The sequence below is a fragment of the Microcaecilia unicolor genome, chromosome 1, assembly GCF_901765095.1.
Source record: "Microcaecilia unicolor chromosome 1, aMicUni1.1, whole genome shotgun sequence".
NCBI lineage: Eukaryota > Metazoa > Chordata > Amphibia > Gymnophiona > Siphonopidae > Microcaecilia > Microcaecilia unicolor.
In genome coordinates this window covers 750,285,392-750,306,629 of record NC_044031.1, presented here as the reverse complement: position 1 = coordinate 750,306,629, position 21,238 = coordinate 750,285,392, and the positions used below count along the sequence as shown (strand labels likewise).

The window sequence follows — 21,238 nt, the reverse complement described above, 5'->3', positions numbered from 1 at the left end:
GCCCCATTGCTCTCCTGGGATGTCTGAGGGAACCAGTCTGGCTCCTCCTACATCCCCGATGGCATGAATCTCTACGTTTTGCACTTATTCTTTTTTTTTTCTTTCGAAAATGGACCAAAAAACAAAACACCCAAAGAAAGCATAAAACCTTGTTCAAAAGAGTACATAAGTACATAAGTACATAAGTAGTGCCATACTGGGAAAGACCAAAGGTCCATCTAGCCCAGCATCCTGTCACCGACAGTGGCCAATCCAGGTCAAGGGCACCTGGCACGCTCCCCAAACGTAAAAACATTCCAGACAAGTTATACCTAAAAATGCGGAATTTTTCCAAGTCCATTTAATAGCGGTCTATGGACTTGTCCTTTAGGAATCTATCTAACCCCTTTTTAAACTCCGTCAAGCTAACCGCCCATACCACGTTCTCCGGTAACGAATTCCAGAGTCTAATTACACGTTGGGTGAAGAAAAATTTTCTCCGATTCGTTTTAAATTTACCACACTGTAGCTTCAACTCATGCCCTTTCGTATCAATGTGGAACAATGAATTAGACGAGTAATATCTGGGGATAAGCAGGTTAATACCACGGGGTTTTTTTTTCTGTTTACTGTTTAATTGATCTCCTTATCTTGTTTCACTCTCCCTATTTAGTGGTCTAAGGAAGAGAATAGAATTACCTGACTGAAATAATTCCTACATATTACTTTCTCTGTATTTCCAGCAAGTTGTTTTATCGCTTGTAAAAATTTAAATAAAAAATTTTTAAAAAGAGAGTACTTTCAAGATGCTGTTTTTAAATCTAGGGGGTACCCTACTCCGAGGCAGATGAAGAAGCGCCATCACATCATATGGAACAAAAAAGGCCTTTTCTAAATTTGTGGGTGTGTAAAAATGAGTCGATTCAATCCAGTCCCCCAGATGACGCAATAAACACGCCTGATTATATAAGAACAAATCTGGGAATCCTATGCCACCCTGCTTCCAACTCCCAACTAACAATTCCTGACTGAATTTTGGCTTTTTCCCGGCCCAACAAAAACGACTAAAAAGCATCTTGTTACAGCCGCTTCGTGAGGTATGGCAGTGGTGGGTGCGACGACTGGGGGGACATCCGTATATCACGGACTTATTGCCGATAGTAGGAAATATAGCGTTTCAGGCTGGGATGGACAATCCGAATTTTGGTGCCTGGGGACAGCAGGGAGTTGCGCGTTTAGAACATTTGTTGCAGAATAATGGGGAGTTGTTGCCATTTGAGGCTATTCAAGTCAAGGTGGGAGTAGCCTGGGGTAATAGGTTTGCTTATGCGCAGGTCACGCACTATATGAAGTCCTTGCATCAGGCTTCTTTGAGGGGTCGATTGGGGGACCGGGTTCGAGGTTTTTTTGAAGGGATGAAAACTGCTAGACATTCGGTCTCTGATTTGTTTGGGGCACTGGTTAAGTGTGGGCCTCGGAGAACATATGAGGGTCTTAAGCATAAGTGGGAACAGGATCTGGGGTCCTCATTGACTTCATGGAATGTGGAGGCTACTTTAAAGGGCATTCGCCTATTAGTAACGGATGAACGGTTGAGAGAATGCGGGTATAGAATAGTTCTTCGGGGTTATATGTCTAAAGCGCAGTTGGCTCATGTGTCAGAGACAGTTGATGCTGCTTGTTCTAAGTGTGGGGGGGGTCATAGTTCCTTCTACCACGCGTTATGGCAGTGTCCAGGGGTGCGAGCATTTTGGCAGCGGGTCCGGGGGTTTTTGATTAAACTTGGGAATAAAATTGAGGGCACGGAGGGACAGTTTTTGCTAGACCATCCACGGGCTTTTGCCTCTTTGAGTACTCCTGCAACTCTGCTATGCAGAAAGTTGAGTTTGGTAGCTCGTAAGTGTGTAATGCAATATTGGACCTCTTCGGAAGCGCCCGCTTACTGGCATTGGCGTAATCAGGTGCACCTTTTAGCATCTTGGGAGGCTAGAGATTCCAAGATGTCGCCTAAACGTAGAAAACAATTTCTTCAGATCTGGATGCCTTATCTTCAGATTCTAAGTCCCAGGGGTCGGAGTTTACTTATTAATGCATGTTGATTCTCTCTGTTTTGTAATAAGCTGCTTTCCATAGAGTACAGAGATCACCACATAATCTGTAACCTGCTAAACAGTTCTGGATTATTGGTACTGTTGTATTTCTTTGAATTTATACGGAGTTTTTGGAATTTGAGTGGTACAGGGGTGGGATGGAGGGGAGGGGAAGGGGAGGGGAGTGATGGGGGGTATGGGTAGTTTATAAGCTGTATGGTTCATGCATAGTATTCTACTGTTTGTAAGTTGGCATTATTGTATATGCTTACTTTGAGTTATCAATAAAAATTAAAAAAAAAAAAAAAAAAAAAAGAGAGTACTTTCGTAAAAAAAAAAAAAAAGATAGACCTTTTTCTTTTTTCGAAAATGACCTTATTTCCTATTTGCATTTTGGATGTTTTGTGCAAAACGTCCAAAGTCAGACTTAAACGTCACAGCAAAAACACCCCTCCGTGTGTGGCTTTTCTATTGTAAACTGCTCTGATTTTGTTTTTGAAAGGCAGTATATCAAGTACCTAAAACCACAAAACATAAACCATACTGTTAAGAAAGGTTATTTTAATGTTAGCCCCAGTTATTAGAAACTAGGTCTCATTGTATAAAATGGGACCTGTGCTAAAATAGCATGAATTAGTGGTAAATTAACACATGTTAACGGTAGCCCACGTTAATAACTTTCCGCTTATAATGTGAAGAGTTTCACTCTCTAGTAATCAGAACTGATATTGTGATGTCATAATGCCTCATTCCACCAATGCCTAAGAGCCAACATCCTCAGTGATGTCACAATGGCTTGATTATCCTGTACTTGGCTCACTTTTATTACATATACCAGTCTTCTTTTTTTTTTTTTTTTTACATTTATGCAAACGCCTCTCCGGTACTATGTAAGCCACATTGAGCCTGCAAATAGGTGGGAAAATGTGAGATACAAATGTTACAAATAAATAAATAAAAATATCCCACATTATCCCAAGCAAACTCAGGTTTAATGTGGCTTATATTTCAAAATACAGAGAGACAAAATAATAGAATTCAGTTATATCATGGGAGCAAATAGATGCATACATCTGAAACATTTAACAAAGTTGAGATTAGCATATATACCCAACTGGGCATTTAAACGTTTGTCTTTTAATGATGCTGATTTATAGTTTGGCAGTACAGAAAATTCTTAATAAACGAAAAACAAAAAGCTAAGATTAAATGGGTCATATTCAAATGTTGCCATCAGCTTTTTCTTCAACACCAGCTGCAGCCTTTAAGTAGTTTACATTTATTTATTTACAGAAGTGTTTGGAACTGAGTATATAGCTGCAAGATAGCCCAGAATTTCAGTTGCTCTCTATCTTAAATGTATCTGGATAGCTGTACAGAGAACAACTAAATATGGAATTATTAGGAAAGGGATGGTGAACAAGACCGAAAATACTTTAATGCATCAGTATCGCTCCATGGTGCAACCTCACCTTCAGTACTGTACATAAGTACATAAGTATTGCCATACTGGGACAGACCAAAGATCCATCGAGCCCAGCATCCTGTTTCAAACAGTGGCCAATCCAGGTCACAAATACCCGACAAGATCCCAAAAATGTACAAAACATTTTATACTGCTTATCCCAGAAATAGTGGATTTTCCCCAAGTCCATTTATTTTAGTTACATTTGTACCCCGTGCTTTCCCACTCATGGCAGGCTCAGTGTGGCTTACATGGGGCAATGGAGGGTTAAATGACTTGCCCAGAGTCACAAGGAGCTGCCTATGCCTGAAGTGGGAATTAAACTCAGTTCCTCAGGACCAAAGTCCACCACCCTAACCACTAGGCCACTCCTCCACTACCAATCTATGGACTTTTCCTTTAGGAAGCCGTCCAAAACGTTTTAAAACTCCGCTAAGCTAACCACCTTTACCACATTCTCTGGCAACGAATTCCAGAGTTTAATTACACGTTAAGTGAAGAAAACTTTTCTCCGATTCATTTTAAATTTACTACATTGTAGCTTCATCGCATGCCCCCTAGTCCTAGTATTTTTGGAGTGTGAATAGACGCTTCACATCTACTGCGTTCAGTTCTGGTCACCGTATCTCAAAAAAGATATAGCAGAATTAGAAAAGGTTTAAAGAAGAGCGACGGATGGAATTCCTCTTGTATGAGGAAAAGCTAAGAATGTTAGGGCTCTTCAGCTTGAAAAAGAGATGGATGAGGGGAGATATAATTGAGGTCCGCAAAATCCTGAGTAATGTAGAAAGAAGTGAATTGATGTTTTACTCATTCCAAAAGTAGAAAGACTAGGGGACACTCAAGGAAGTTACATGGAAATATTTTTAAAACAAATAACAGGAAATATTTTTTCACTCAACGAATAGTTAGGCTCTGGAACTCTTTGCCTGCGGATGTAGTAACAGCGGTTAGCGTATCTGGGTTTTAAAAAGGTTTGGACAAGTTCCTGGAGGAAAAACCCATACACATGGGGAAGCTACTGCTTGCCCAGGGTGCAGCATGACACCCCCCCCCCCTGGTGCAATGACACCCCCCCCCTTCCCGGCGCATCAAGCCCCCCCCCCCTCCCCGGGTGCATTCTTGGCTGCTGGAGGGTGCAGAGAGCAGCCGCGCGCCTATCTGCTCCACTGGCTCCCTGCTCCCTCTGCCCAGGAACAGGAAGTAACCCTCCAGCAGCATGCACCCGGGGCGGACCGCCCCCACCGCCCTGCCCTTGCTAAGCCACTGCTGTGAATTAAGACCAGACCACTTAACTAGGCAGCACAGCTGAAAATGCCCAACTAGGGGTGAATTCTATATACGGCACCAAAACATTTGAGACAGGGCATACGTTTTCAGAATTTTTCAGGATAAGTCAAGTAAGCACACTTTTTAAGGTGGCTGGCATCCCACTTTACAAGGAAGCAGCTGTTAAAATACAGCCTCTAACAAAACAGACTTTCGCCTCCTCGCTTTATTAGCCATGAAGGACAAGGGTCATTCGGACAGAGATACACTTTGCATCCGTAACCAATTTATCTACATCATCCAGTTCCAACATTTGAAAACTTGAAGAAAATAAAAACAGACTTGGATTCTTTGACATGGCCAGCAGGTCAGGAGCATAATATGAAGGCCAAATCTAAACAAATACGGTAAATGTTATAAAAGAAATTTCACAATCAAAACCAGATTTAATAACATCAGTCCAGCACAAAAGGGTACCTAAAACTACTCTGAAAAACTCAGACAAACTATTCTGGCTAACATAAGAATTGACACACTGGGCCAGAGCAAAGGTCCATCTAGGATAGTATCCTTTTTTCCAGCGGTGGCTGATCCAGGTCACAAGTACCTGGCAGAATCCCAAGAAGTAGCAAAGATTCCATGTTACTGACCCCAGGGACTTTACCATTTTGACTGCAGGAGCGACTAAGAACAGGGCCGGCCCAAGGAAAGATGCCGCCTGAGGCGGAGCTTGCATGCCGGCCGCCTCTTGCCGAGATACCGCCCTCCCCCCTGGCCGAGATACCACACCCCTCCCCCCGGTGTTTTACCTAGTCACGGTGACTTTCCAAGCCCAGCAGCGGCAGCGATTCCCATACGCCGCCCTGCCGGAACCCGCCTCTTCCCTTTACTGCGGCTGCCTGAGCGAAACAGGAAATTACTTCAGGCAGCCGCAGTAAAGGGAAGAGGCGGGTTCCGGCAGGGCAGCGTATGGGAATCGCTGCAGCTGCTGGGCTTGGAAAGTCGCCATGATCAAGTAAAACACCACAAAGCCACCCCCTCCAAAGATGCCGCTCCTAAAACGTACTGCCTGAGGCCCCCACATCAGGAATTGCTCCTTCCCCGACAAGGCCATTAGACCACCAGGGTTTCTAAGGTAGTCCATGATGGGGGGGGGGGGGGGGGGGCTACAGGTGTTGAAAGGGCAGCGGCTTTTAGTCAGAGGAGCAGCAGCAGTGGCTTTCGTGGGGGGAGGGACCCGTGCAGCTGCTTTTGGTCAGGACACAGGCATTTCCACCTGAATCCAGATTTCACCAAAGTCAAAACTGAACCTGAAAATCAGTTGGCCTCTACAATCTGCTTCCAGTATGAACTCAATGTTGATAAAAAAAAATGTATTTAGGTTTCGGTACTCACCTCTTCAGTTGCAAACCGTGCTCAAGGTGAGGTAACACCATGGAGCGATACAGAGGCATTATAATATTCTTTGATTCACTCTCTATTCCTTTCCAAAGAATTGCTAAGATTCGGTTTGAGTTTTTGGCCATCGCCACAGACTGAGCATTTTTGGGTCATGCTAATAAAAATCTTTTAACACAGGGAAAATGAGTGCATGTGTGTTAATTTGTAACATGATGTATGTTACACTGACTTTGTGTGTACTATTTTTAAGGCACTGAAAAAAACAGCCCCCAAATTCTCTATAGGTTGCCCAAAGTTAGGTGCACAATTTTGGGTGCAAAATTTGCAAATCACAGATATGCATGTAAAATAGTTGGCTAAATTAGTGATAAATGACACTAATTAATGGTTAAGCAAGTTCACGTTTCCACTTCCCAGACTTGAGATCACTACATTTTCCTCAGCCGTTGTGTGCACCAAAGGATCTATTTTATAGATTCTTGAAAGAATCTATAAGGAGGCGTGGCCATGGAGGGACACGGGCGGGGCATGGACATTCCCAAGACTTAGGCACAGAGTTATAGAATACTTCCATTTCCACACCTAACTGACAAATGTTAGGGGCAAGCATTTACACCAGTTTTTGGCAGGCATAAATTCTCACGCCTACAGTTAGGCGTGAAAATGACTTACACTAGTGCGGAACTGCCTTTATAGAATTTGATTTTAGTGTGTATCGTCCCAGCACCTAACTTTGATACCCACTAATAAAAGTTTATCTCTAACAGAGTCATTCTTATAATTCCTGTCGAGCCCCCAACCACTATGCTGCACAGTATGAAGGTCATCCGAAAACCAAGAAGCCCACCTTGCCATTTTGCTCTCCTCTTTACGAAAAATGTCTTTGTAGCAGCTAAGTTTTGCGCTCACGTTGCCATTCTAAGTCTGTACTAATGTCATAGTTGCTTTTTTCTTTTTCTGTCTAAATCACATGCCCATTACATTGTTCTGGATCTATTTGCTTTCTGATTTCACTTTTCTACAGTACAGCAATTATATAGAAGCAGAGCAACAACCAAGGCAAATTTAAGCAAACAATGATTAGAAGACTGAGAAAATTGGCATATCCCAAATCGTTAAGGCTAAATCATTCATGTCTGAATAGAAGACTAGACATAAAATATGAATGAACCAATGCCTGATGTCTGTAAAAGCCTAGATGAAACTCAAGACAGATAAAATCACAAAAAGTAATTTGATGAGTCATTTCTGCATATCACCCCTCACTTTAAAATTTGGGCCAGTTAAAGTCAAATCAGCTGTCATTTAAGTCATATCTGAGAGATTGGCAGGGTTCATAAGTGCCATTTTCAATCCAGAGCAGTACCACAGCAGGAGTGGAAGGGGACAGTACCTGCTCTGGCCCACTAGATTTTGAAGGAAGCACTTGTGTGAGTCCTAGGAGAGGGGAGCTGTCAGAGAACCGCCACCTGAAACTGAACATGGCCAAGACCGAGCTTATCGTCTTTCCACCAAAACCCACTTCTCCTCTTCCTCCACTCTCTATCTCAGTCAATAACACCCTCATCCTCCCCGTCTCATCTGCCCGCAACCTCGGAGTCATCTTCGATTCCTCCCTCTCCTTCTCTGCGCATATCCAGGAGATAGCCAAGACCTGTCGTTTCTTTCTCTTTAACATCAGCAAAATTCGCCCTTTCCTCTCCGAGCACACCACCCGAACTCTCATCCACTCTCTCATTACCTCCTGCCTTGACTACTGCAACCTACTCCTCACTGGCCTCCCACTTAACCATCTATCCCCTCTTCAATCCGTTCAGAACTCTGCTGCACGTCTTATATTCCGCCTGGACCGATATGCTCATATCACCCCTCTCCTCAGGTCACTTCACTGGCTTCCGATCAGATACCGCATACAGTTTAAGCTTCTCCTTCTTACCTACAAATGCACTCAGTCTGCAGCCCCTCATTACCTCTCTACCCTCATCTCCCCTTACGTTCCCACCCGAAACCTCCGCTCACAGGACAAATCCCTCCTCTCAGTACCCTTCTCCACCACCGTCAACTCCAGGCTCCGTCCTTTCTGCCTTGGAATAAACTTCCTGAGCCCTTATGCCAAGCCCCCTCCCTACCCATCTTCAAATCCTTGCTCAAAACCGACCTCTTCAATGTTGCTTTCGGCACCTAACCTTTATACCTATTCAGGAAATCTAGACTGCCCTATTTGACTGACTGTACATTTGTCCTTTAGATTGTAAGCTCCTTGAGCAGGGACTGTCCTTCTATGTTAAACTGTACAGCGCTGCGTAACCCTAGTAGCGCTTTAGAAATGTTAAGTAGTAGTAGTAGTAGAAGTAGGGGTGGTTCCTGTTATGATGTTAGGGGATTACCTTTTGGGGGAGGTCTGGATCTGGGGTGGGATTCCTGTTGGTGAGGATTAGAACAAAAAGGTGAATCATTGAGACCCATGACTGCACTACCGGACTGCATTTAAGGCCATTTCTTCCAGTGGTGTTAAGTTCATACATGCATGTGGCAGTCTTGACACCAATGTTCCCTCTCACCTGTCCTCCAACCTCATCCCTGCCAGTGGTGATGCTGTTTCAGTAGCAAGGGGCAGGCAAGTTTTGCAAGACTGCTTGTTAGCTGCTTAACACAGCTTAATAAACATGCTTCTTAATCCAAAAATACGGTTCAAGGTGGATCAAAAAGTAAAACTCCACACAGTTAAAACGAAGAATAATGTAAAAATTCAAAGTAATACTCAATATAAACAGTAAAAAAAACAAATCCTAAATACATTATACAATAAAATCACAGCAATGGTAAAAATCAGAAACGATCAATCCCAGGTGACAAGACGCCAAATACATCTACTACTTTACAATATTTCTGAAATAGCCAAGTCTTAAGATGCCCTTCTAAACAATTGATATGAATCTAACCTTTGAATGCTGTCAGTCCTTTCCAATGTGTGGGTTGCTGTAGCTGAGAATTTTCTCAAAGGTCATCTTGTAATGCGAATTTTTAGACAGAAAACTGAAGCTTCCTTGAGAACACAGATCTGGTAGAATAAATGTCTGACTCCAATAATAACAGATCCAGCAAGTAGACAAGAGCTAAATTATAAAGGATTTTAAAAACTAAGGGGTTCTTGTACTCTGGTGCACTAATAGATTTAGCATACATTAATGATTAGCGCATGCTAAATGCTAAGAAGCCCATAGGTATAAAATGGGCTTCTTAGCATATGATAAATCCATTAGTACACCTTAATAAAACCTAAGTGGAGTAATTTAAGTAAAAAAAGGGATCCAGTGAAGATGAATTAATAAAAGCATTAGAGGATGAATCAAGATGGTATTGCAGGGGTTAGATTGGGGGGAGAAGTTTCAAGATGGCGGCACGCTGCGAGTGCGAGTGAGACCTCTCGAGGAGTGTAGAGAGCTTATACAAAAAGAAAAGGAACGGTAAGGGCTGGAGGCCTCGTCGGCTCGAACCTCCTCAACAAACCATCAAGAGGTTCACCGTGAAAACGCCGGACCCGATAACCGGGTCTCTTTGGAAGGAGAACTAAGAGACTTGGGGTTAGATGTTACCTTGTCGCCTCCAGATCTCAATCCGCCGCCTCCACCTGAAAGCTCTCCGTCTAAGAGGGAGTTGTCCGAATCGGAAGTCGGTAGCGCACACTCCCAGGAACAAGGCTCTATGCACGGAGAAGCTGACTGGTATTGCAGTAAGTACTTTCCATATTGGTTTCCATGTTATTCTGATTAATCTCTTGCTTCTTGGCTGCATCATTCTGTTTTTCTGATGCCGAAGTGGAAGGGGAAGCCACAACCTCCTAACCACTTCCTACAGACCCCTGTCTTGCGGCAAGTGGACATCACCAGCTTTGCTCAAGCCTTACCTGGAGGAGCAACTCTTGGTCTAGGTGTGAGGAAGAGGCCCAACCTAGTTAGTGATGTGGCACTCGGTCCTGCTGGCCCAGATCTCCTTCCTGGTTCATGAGAGCTTGTGGCTGCGGAGCTGTGTTTGGCTAAGGAACTAGCATTGTCGAGCACAATCGCCTTTGCTCCTGACGGTGGAGTCATCAGTTGAGATTGGAACAAATGCTGCCCTCAGAGATTATGGAAGGCAGCCAGGTGTTGAGGCTGGATGTACCTGTACCTCCTTTGGTTAAAACTGCAGAAGTTACACTGTCATCAATATGGTCTGTGCTAGAATCTTTGTATAAGGTACAGTATGTACTGGGTTCGTCCCTTCGGTTAAGAAGATGGAAGAATGTTATGCACTTCAGTCTACAAAGATGGAGGAATCTTAAACTCAAGTTGAACGGGCTAAGCAAGTTCACATTTCCCAGGATCAGGTACTTCATCATAAGAAACTTTTTATAACTATAAAAATACAGTTCAACTTTGAGATCACTACATTTTCCTCAGCCGTTAACATGTGAACCAAAGGATCTATTTTATAGATTCTTGAAAGAAAAGTTTAAATATCTTGACTCTGGGCTTCCTCCTTTGCATAAAATATACTATTTCTTTGGATCAACTATATTATTGGCTTATTCCTTCATAGAAACAAACTGCTACTTTTGAGGAATACTATTTGGAGCACTATTATCATCTAATAATTTGGATTTGGTGGAGATGCTTGACAGCTCAACGGAAGAAGTGTTTTCCAGGTTTTATTTGTCTTCCTCCAGGATAAAGATGCTTTAATACACTTATATTTTTGATTTAATGAGTGTAATTTCCTGGAAGAAAAGATCTCAGAAGCTTTGCCGAGATTGGGAGGCAGAGCCGGTGGTGGGAGGTGGAGCTGGTGGTTGGGAGGCGGGGCTACTGCTGGGCAGACTTCTATGGTCTGTGCCCTGAAAATGGCAGATACAAATCAAGGTAAGGTATACACAAAAAGTAGCACATATGAGTTTATCTTGTTGGGCAGACAGGATGGACCGTGCAGGTATTTTTCTGCCGTCATCTACTATGTTACTACATCTGTTGTTCCAGATATTTCTAAATGAACATAGAGTAGAAGGAAATATGTTTCTTATTTATCAACAGGTTTTGTCTTTCGGAGCAAACTTCCAGTTGAGATACCCTTGTCAATATGTGATTTCCTTGGAAAATAAGATGTATATGTTTTAAGAAACATCACGGTTACAGTCTGTCCTGGAAGGCAAAGGGTCCACTAATTTGGATGCATCATGGATATGTATATTGATTCTTTGCTTCTATTCTACTGAGTCGATTAAACAAAAATAAGACTTTTCTTCCTTTTTTTCTTTTCTTCTTCAGGATTTTGTTAGCTTCCTCTAGTCTTGTGCATTGGTTCTTCACTGTAGTGTGACTTGATTTGTAAATTTCTGTTATTTTATTTCTTGAATGTGTTCTTTGGGATTTATCAGAGGATTTCATATTTCCTGTTCAAAGTTTGCTTTTCTTTGATGTAGTACTTAAAAAGTATAATCAAAAAATAAAATAAAGGTGCTGTATCCTCCCATTTTTTCCCTCCAAAAATCATCTTTGCTGCAGTATTTTGAACCACCTGTAATAAGGATTCTTGTTGTTTTGATAATCCCAGATAAATGATGTTGGAATAGTCTAGCTTTATTTTAGTAATCTCCTTATCTCTTATTTGTCCTGTTTGTCTGTCCTAATTAGATTGTAAACTCTGTTAAGCAGGGACTGTCTCTTCATGTTCAAGTGTACAGTGCTGCGTACATCTAGTAGCGCTATAGAAATAAGTAGTAGTAATACAGTGGCCTGGACAGATGTTTCACTTGCGTAATACAGAAAGCTGCTCAAATGTTTTCTTCACCAATATCCCTACCTAAGCTTCCATCCAAAAAAGTAGAATCTAATATTATGCCCAGGACACAAAAAGAGGCGACCAATGGAATAACGTTCCCACATATCAGGGGGATCTTAGAAGGGCAAATTTGATCAGACCAACCCCATACAATGAAAGTTAGTCTTAATAAGGTTTAGATGGATAGTTATCAAGCTGCGTTACAGCACTAAAGGGCGTTGTTTGTCCCTTAATTCATGTTAAAGGACTCTTATACAAGTTTTGATGCTGTAATGTAGGTTTTGTTTTGTTTTTTAAATCACTACAGGATATGTAGTAATGAGATGCAAAGTATGCAAATGCATGCACAAAAAACTTTTTACTATGTAAATTCTATAAAGAAGCTTGCATTATAGTATTGCCCTTATACAGAAACTTGATACATAGTGGTAGTACCATGAGACTACCACTAGGGGTCGCCGGCACCATTTTGAATCTGTTTCCAACAAGGGCAGTAGGAACTGGGGATTGTTCTTGCCTGACCCCACTACAGATGAGGAATGTTGAAGGTAGACCTGGGGGAGCCTAAATGAGTTTGGGAGGAGCACATAGTGATTGGGAGAAGGTCTTTCCAGGTGGGGGGAGATGTGATCGGGGGGGGGGGGGGTGGCTTCAGAGTGCAGTATAGTCATTGGGGAGAAGGGAAGGAGCAGATTCAGCTACCAGTAGCACCTTTAAGAAGTGGCCTGTAAGCATTGAGCCAAAGTTTTGTGGCTTTCTGCTTGTGAGGTTGCTTACAAGAAGGGCTTTTTTGAGAGGGTACTTGAGGGTACTGAGTACAGGAACCTTTTCCATTGTCTGCTAAAATTGACCCATGGTCCCCAAGTTTTAATGAAAGAGCTCAGGCTCTACACACCAATTCTGCCTTGTCATAGATTCTGTGACTGGTTGCAGAGGACCTGGCTATTGTGGGGTGGGTCCCCCCAGTGATCACCCCACCCCTGAAGGGTGGCCTGGCATTTGAGTACCGGCACCTTTTTTGCTAGAAACAAAATGCACTGCTTACAAGCAGCATTATTCAAATATCACAGGAGTCAGTAACCTGCAGTACAGCTAGATGCTGACTCCCTCAGTAAATTAAGGTGTAACTGTAGCCCACCTCAAAAACCTCCCCTCTTAATTTTAATCTATTATTTATTTAGATTTTGTGCACACCTTTTTCAGTAGTAGTTGAAGGTCAGTTACACTGGCTATTTCGCTGTCCCAGGAGGGCTCACAATCTAAGGCAATGGAGGGTTAAGTGACTTGGCCAAGATCACAAGGAGGCATATTTTCAAAGCACTTTGGGAGGCTAAGTTCCATAGGTTTCTATGGAACTTTGGGAGACTAAGTGCTTTGAAAATGAGCCTCAAGGAGCAGCAGTGGGATATGAACCGGCCACCTCTGGATTGCAAGACTGGTGTTCTAACCACTAGGCCACTCCTCCGTTCTTGTGCTAGTTAAAAAAAAAAAAGTCCTCAAAAACAGAATAAGTGGCAGCCAGTGTATCTTATATCTTCTGGGCCAAAAGGGGGTGAGGGGGTTGGCCCAGCAGTTTCCTTCATTTGTGTTCCCAGCTCAAATCAGCACTATCTTGTGCAATGTTAAAGAAGCAGGAGGCTTTATTCACATCTAAATAGATGAGTGTGGAAGGAGGGGAAGGGAAGGCCAGTTTCTTTTTCTTTTATAAAGCAATTGTCTCAGACATGATAGCAATTATCCATGACCACAGGCTAAAGAGAGTGACTCCCTGGAGAACCCATTATGCATGCAATCTAAATCTGGCACTTGGTATCTCTGTTTTGCAAAATGGCTGAGAATCCGGCTCCGGCCCTCCACCCCAGGGATTCTGAAATCTGCCAGTGCCTCCTCAGACTCCCAGGTACCAACTAGCCAAAACAGCACAGTCTGGACTTGAGAATCAAAGCCAGCTGTCCCACCTAGCAGAACTCAGCACAGCACTTTCACTGCACCAGACTCTTCCTGTCTCTCACCTATCCACCCCCCATCCTGTTAGACTGAAATGCTTTGATGTTTCACATATATACTGTCATCTATTTCCGATCTGAGGAAGAAGGGCCACCTTCAAAAGCTAATCAAGAAATGTATGTCCAGTAAAAAAAGGTATCATCTTATTTTCTTTTCCACGTTTTATTTCTATTGATTACTTCTATTTACAAACACATTTTCTTCTCAATCACTGTTTACCTGCTGTGCTGTTCCATACACCACCCTCCTCAGCAATTCCTGCTTTCTTTGCTGTGTTAATGAGATTCCTAACCTCACTCAGGCCAAGATGCACTAAAACAATCATTAAGGCCAGGGCCGGTCAAACCCGGTAAGCGGGGAAAGCACCGCAGGGGGGTGCCTGCCTTCAAGGGCGCCGCCATACCGCGCCGCCCTTGGTGCTTTAAATCTTTAATTTACCTCAGTTCTAGCAGCCGCGTCATTTGAAAGCCCTGCCCTGTCTCTAGCCTTCCCTCCCTTCGTTAGTTCGTTCCACAGTCCCGCCTTCTGACGTCATTTCCTCGGGGGCGGGACTCTGAGGGAACGAACTCACGAAGGGAAGGAAGGCTAGAGACAGGGCAGGGCTTTCAAATGACGTGGCTGCTGGAACGGAGGTAAATTAAAGATTTAAAAGTACCAAGGGTGGCGCGGTACGGCGGGGGATGGGGCGAAGGAGAATCGCTGGACAGGGGCAGGGTGGGAGAAAAGAGAAAGGAGATTGGGGGGGGGCGCCAACTCATAGTCTGCTGGGGGGCGCCAGAGACCCTAGGACTGGCTCTGATTAATGCCCTTGCTTATCAACTCCTAACCCCTACTCACCTTTTCAAAACCCTCACCTTTTCATCCTCCCTTCAACTGTCCCTTATCCCTGATATATCCTGTCTGTCCTAACCCTTTTCCCTCACTTGTCCTGTCTGTCTGTCCTAATTAGATTGTAAGCTCTATCGAGCAGGGACTGTCTCTCCATGTTCTAGTGTAAAGCGCTGCGTACGTCCGGTAGCGCTATAGAAATGATAAGTAGTAGCAAGGCCGTGCCAACACGGTAAGCGAGGTAAGCATGGCAGGAGGGCGCCATCCTCTGGGGGGCGCCCCGCCGCACCATGCTTACCTCGCCCTCTTCTCCCCAGATCCTTTTCCTTTTTTTTGTTTGTTTAAATTTACCTCTGTCCGGCGGCAGCGTAGCGTTAGTGAGAAGGAGGCGGCGCTCCCCCGCCCCGACGTGTCAGTCTTCCCTTCGCTCAGTTCCGCCTTCTTCTGACATGACGTCAGAAGAAGGCGGGAACCGAGCAAAGGGAAGACTGACACGTCGGGGCGGGGGAGCGCCGCCTCCTTCTCATTAACGCTACGCTGCCGCCGGACAGAGGTAAATTTAAACAAAAAGAAAAGGATCTGGGGAGAAGAGGGCAGGTAGTGTAGCGATTGTTTTCTGGGGGGGGGCGGCGGGTAGTGTAGCGATCGTTTTCAGGGGGGGGGGGCGGCGGGTAGTGTAGCGATCGTTTTCGGGGGGGCGGGCGCGGGGCCAACTGCAGGGGGGCGCCGGAGACCCTATGCACGGCCCTGAGTAGTAGTAGTAGTTACACTCTGGTTAATGCATAGTAATAGTAAGAAATCAGTACCAAACTCAGAGAAGGACAGGGTGGACATGTAGAGAACAAAATACATTATTAAATTTGGGGGTTTTGCCAGGTTCTTGGGGCCTGGATTGGCCGCTGTCAGAGACAGAGTGCTGGGCTTCATGGACCTTTGGTCTTTTCCCAGCATGGCAGTGCTTATGCTTATGTAACTTATGTAACAAGTGAAACATTTCCAGAAGTCTGGAATACTCCTGGGGTTGGAAACTTTGAAATGTAATAAAATGTATGTAACCCTGGTTTAGGATACTGTTGGGCTCATTTTCAAAAGAGACAGACGTCCAAAAAGTGACATAAGTCAGCGTTTGGACGTTTATCTCACAGAAACGTCCAAATCAGTATTATCAAAACCTCTTTTTGGACGTCTTTCTCTGAAGTCTGTCAGAAGGATGGCCGAATCTCCAGGGGGCGTGCCAGGGGTGTGTTCAAAGCGGGACTTGAGCGTTCCTAAGACGTCTTTCAGCCACAATAGAACAAAACAAATACGTCCAAGACTAAAACTTAGACATTTTGAGCTACACCTGATTTTATAATGAATAACTGCACTGGGCATTGAACCCACTTCACCAGGATCAAAGTCTGCCGCACTAACCACTAGGCTACACCTCTACTCCACCCATTTTGCATTTGGACATCTTTTGTTCAAAAATGGAGCAACAAAAAGGACGTCCAAATCGCAAGACGTCCATAGCATTTTCGAACACAAAAGTTAGACGTCTATCTTTTTCGAAAATGGCATTTCCTGTTCAGAATTTGGACGTTTTTGTAAAACGTCCAAATTCTGATTTAGACGTTCTATCGAAATTGCCCCTCCGCGTCTGTATATATACATATAGACATACACACACAGGACTAGATTCTGTAAACGGTGTCTAAATTTGGGTGCCAAAAATAATGAGCACCGAACGCTATTCTATAAAAACACTCTGAGTTGGGTAGATATAGAATGCCTTATAGTGTTGGGCAATGGCAACCCTACCACTAGGCCAACTGAAGTGGGGGCCCTCAGGCAGCACTCTATGGAGCAGCATCTTCCCCCCCCCCCCCTTTCTTCCTCAACTCCCCTCTCCAGCCTACCGTCTTTTTTTTGTTTTTCAAAAGACGGCGGCGGCGGTGATCCCCATACGCTGACCTGCTGCCGGCGTTTTCTCTGTACTGTGGGCCGCCTCTCTGATGTAACTTCCTGTTTCCTCGGAGGCAGACCACAGTACAGAGGAGACGCCAGTGTCAGCAGCAGGGCAGCTTATGGGGATCGCTGTTGCCGATGACTCTTTTTTTTTTTTTTGCGTATACAATTATTTCAAGGAATACACTTGATTAGATAGTGTATAAAGAAATTAACAAAGAAAAAACATTTTCAACACATAATTAAACACCCAAGTCCACTTTAAAGAGGGACATCCTGCTACAGGAGGATTCATAAAGTAATATTATTTAAGGAAAATTACATTCAGGAGACAATCTAACAAGGCTTTCTCTTTAACTCCTTCAGTTCTTTCAGATGTTACAAACGATGTTAATTGTGATGGATCTGTGAAAACATATTTACATGAATTATAACATATTATACATTTACAAGGAAAACGAAGATAAAATGTGGCTGTCGCAGATGACTTTTGAAAACAACAAAAAGAGAAGGTAGGCTCGGGGAGGGGGGTTGAGGGAGGAAGGAAAGAAGGAAGGGGTGAGATACTAGACTGCGGCCGGAGGGTGGGGGGGGGTGAGTGAAGGAGTTGATAGAGAGTGTGGAAAAATGATAGATTGGGGGGGAGTGATGCTGGGGGGGGGGGGGGGCTAGGGCACTATCTCATCCCTGCCTCAGGTGGAAGATTGCCGTGGGCTGCCCCTGCCACCAGGATCTGCACCCAGCATTGGGCATCAGGATTTACACCAACTAAAACCTTGTGTAAATCCTCACATGTAAATTATTTATTTGTTGCATTTGTACCCCACATTTTCCCACCTATTTGCAGGCTCAATGTGGCTTACATAGTACCATCAAAGGCGTTTGCCCAGTTGGTGGATAACAAATACAAAGTTGTATTGTGATCGTATGAGGTATAAGTGGAGGGTCGGAATGGATGAAGATTGAGTGATGTCCTGTTCGATCATAGTCATGCTGTGTTGGTAGGTGAGGAGGGTTACGTGGGGTCGTTGGGGTAGGCCCTTTTGAAGAGGTTGGTTTTTAGTGATTTCCTGAAGTTCAAGTGGCCGTGAACTGTTTTCACAGCTTTTGGGAGCCCATTCCATAGTTGTGCGCTTATGTAGGAGAAGCCGGCTGCGTAAGTTGTTTTGTATTTCAGTCCTTTGCAATTTGGGTAGTGTAGGTTTAGGTAGGATCTTGATGATCTGACTTTGTTTCTTATTAGGTGCAGTGCCCCCGAATTCTATGCCCTGACCCACCCATGTCCCTCCCATGGCCAATGCCCTCTTTATAGAATAGTGCTTAGCAAGACAAGTGAGTGAATCCAAATTGTTGCCAATTAACACCAATAATTGTTAATTCACAATTATTGGCACTAATTGGCCTTTTACTCAATTAAGTTAATGCAAATTGGGCACACACCCAAATTTTGTGCAAAGAATTTTGATGATGCGCTGAGTGAATTCTATATCAGCAATTGCGCGCACAACTGCCATTATAAAATGCGAGCGCAAGTCTGCATTTACACCTGAGCACCTGTAATGCTCTATGGCTGCGCTCGTCCCTAAAATGCAAAAACGTGAGCTTAAGTTTGGTACCTAAGGCGTTCAGAGATAGAGAAGAAACTCTTTCACAAAGCGGCGGTAAGCCCAACGCGGACTTACCACTCGCTAAAAGGGAAGTACTGCCGGGCTACTGCCCTGTGGAAGTTCCCACCCTCAGCATGTGCCTGCCAGGGTAGCGCGGGAGCCCTTATTGCCACCTCAATGGGTGGGGGTAAGCAGTGGCGATCCTAGGTCGGCTGCCACCTGGGGTGGATCGCCGCTGCGCACCCCCCCCCCCACCCCGGGTGCAGCGGCGTCCGTCCCCCCAGGATGCAGCACGACACCCCCCCCCAGCAAAATGACACCCCCCTCCCCAGTGCATCAAGCCCCCCCCCCCCGGGCGCAATGATACCACCCTCCCCGGCGCATCAAGCCCCCCCAGGTGCATTCTTGGCTGCTGGAAGGTGCAAAGAGCAGCCACCCGCCTGTCAGTGCCACTGGCTCCCTGCTCCCTCTGCCCCGGAACAGGAAGTAACCTGTTCCGGTGCAGAGGGAGCAGGGAACCAGCGGAGCCAATAGGCGTGCGGCAGTGTGCACCCGGGGTGGACCGCCCCCACCACCCCTCCCTTGCTACGCCACTGGTGGTAAGTGTTCCCACCCAAAATGTCCATTTTTTTTTTTTAAACTACATTTTACCCACTGCGGTAAAAGGGGGCCTCGGCGCAAGTCAAAAACAAGTGCCGACGCAAGCACAGGCCCCCTTTTGCCGCAGCTTCATAAAAGGACCCCAGAGTGATTAGGCCAAGAGGGTAGGATTAGAACTCAAGTTGCCTTGTTCCTGCTCACTTCACTAGCGCAAACTCTCGTGTACAGGTGTGGCCTAATGGTTAGTGCAGTGAGCTCCGATCCTGGTGACCTGGCTTTGATTCCCACTTAGGAAAGTCACTTAACCCTCCACTACCCCAGGTACAAAAAATTAGACTGTGAGTCTTCTAGGGACAGACAAAGTACCTGCATATAACGTATACTAGCGCTATATAAATTATTATTAGTAGTACTAGTCAGTGTCATATCATATAGCTGGTTTGCCAAGGTCTCATAAATCTCCACAATTTCCCCCCGGGGGGGGGGGGGGGGGGGGGGGATGTCAGTACAGGAAGCCATCTCTTTACCAAGGTTTCACAAGGGACAAAAGTGGTTACGTTGCAGAGCCTTCAGAACTGAGTGAAATGAAAGGGGCTGAGGTGTATTACACTGATACTTTTTGTCCAGTCATTCGTATTTTTCGAAACTAATAAAAATGACAAAAAAAAAAAAACGAACAGGGGTGTCCAAGATGATTCTATCTGCTCTGTCTAGGGCAGTTTGGTTTCTTTCATTGGTGTCTGCAGCGGTGCAGCTTTACTGGAAGGTCCTACAGGAAATCATTTTTTTTTCAACTATTTTTCTGTGAGGTGCCAGCAATTTCTGGTGGTGCAAATATTTCTGACGATCAAGCTTGGAACTGAAAGTAATTCTACCCAAAATCTATCGCGCTGAGGGAAGGACACCCCCCCCCCCCCCCCCCAAAAAAAAAAAACCCAACTTTGAAATTCCAGTCTCTAGAAGCCAGGGCAAACATGAGCAGCAAACGATCCTAACCTGCTGCTAACTGTCCTTACCTTCCCCATTCCAGTTCCCCCTTCTAACAAAAACAAAGAAATAACCTTCTTTACACAACACAGCTGCCTGGTGCCATCACCGCCGGTTTCAGAAATACAGGAAACGAAGGCGTTATTGCAACATCTCTTCCTAAACGAAGGCGCAGGGCATACAAACAAAACCATGTGTGTACAGGACGCAACAGGTCCCGGGCAAAAAGAGGGGGGGGGGGGGGGGAATTATACCTGGACTCCTGCGCTATCTCCCCGCCCCCTCCCGTAACGCCCACCACCACTCGCGGCTGAATTTAGGGGTGGCCAACATAGGCGGCTGCCTAGGCTGCCAACTTTGGTACATCACCTTAACGCCGGGCCCGTCCGCCGCTCTCAGAAAACTGGGGCTGGAGTGTCATTCCCAGCTCACCGGTGGTGCTTTTGCACGACTTCTCTTTAGGAAGAGCACGCCTTTCCAGGGGATAAACTTACCCTTCCTCTTCCTCCTGTAACTCTTTCCCTGCCCTGTGCGGTTCCATCATGATGAAGCTACATCCCGTCCCTCCAGCAGGCAAACTAGAGCCGAACTTGTCCTTGCTGAAGGTCTGTCAGCAGGCCAGCTGCTGCTTACCTGGACATGGTCACTTGCTGCAAAAAGCCACACTGATGTTGCCTTGCCACAGCTTAGGCGGTGCCTGGTCTGGTCTGTTCTCAGCTCGAGCTCCCGCAATCCCACCGCTTCGTTCTCTCCCTGGCAGCACCGGCTGATGTTAGAACAGCAGCACGCAGTACAGATCCGACTCCAGCAGCTCTGACTTCCTGCCCAGAGGAGCAACCCAGCCATCAGCCTTTACCAATTGCAGGGGGGAGGAGCCAGCACTGTACAAAGCTGCACGAACCTGCCTGCCCGGTGCCCCTTAGCTGCCAACAGAGAAGCAACCCGAGGAAATTCAGGTTGACTCACTTGAATAGGTGTTTTGCAAGTCAGCGATTTGCAGAAGCTCCTGGTGCTAGTGCAAGCACCCAAGTAACAGAGCTGGAAGGAAACATTGGAGCAGGAGGACGGGATTGTTCTGCTCAGATGCCCTGCTCCTCCTTCCAGTTCCAAATCGGCTCCTACAGGTCCCAGAATGCAGCCTCAGGAGCAGCCTGAAGTAGGATACCATATAAACACTTTGCAACAGAAAATGCTCAAGCTTCGTTGTATTTACAGTTAGGCTTTTCTTCATGCCCTCAAGGCTG

General features: G+C 45.1%; 1 protein-coding gene across 1 annotated transcript in view; it reads right to left on the bottom strand.

Annotated features, from left to right (window-relative positions):
• Positions 1 to 20,804, bottom strand: part of MCTP2 (multiple C2 and transmembrane domain containing 2) — a 376,016-nt gene extending 355,212 nt beyond the window's left edge. Inside the window, exon 1 of the mRNA XM_030189721.1 lies at positions 20,628 to 20,804. The gene's annotated coding sequence lies outside the window, so the exon portion shown is untranslated. The remainder of the gene's footprint in view (positions 1 to 20,627) is intronic.
• Between the last annotated feature and the right edge of the window lie 434 nt (positions 20,805 to 21,238).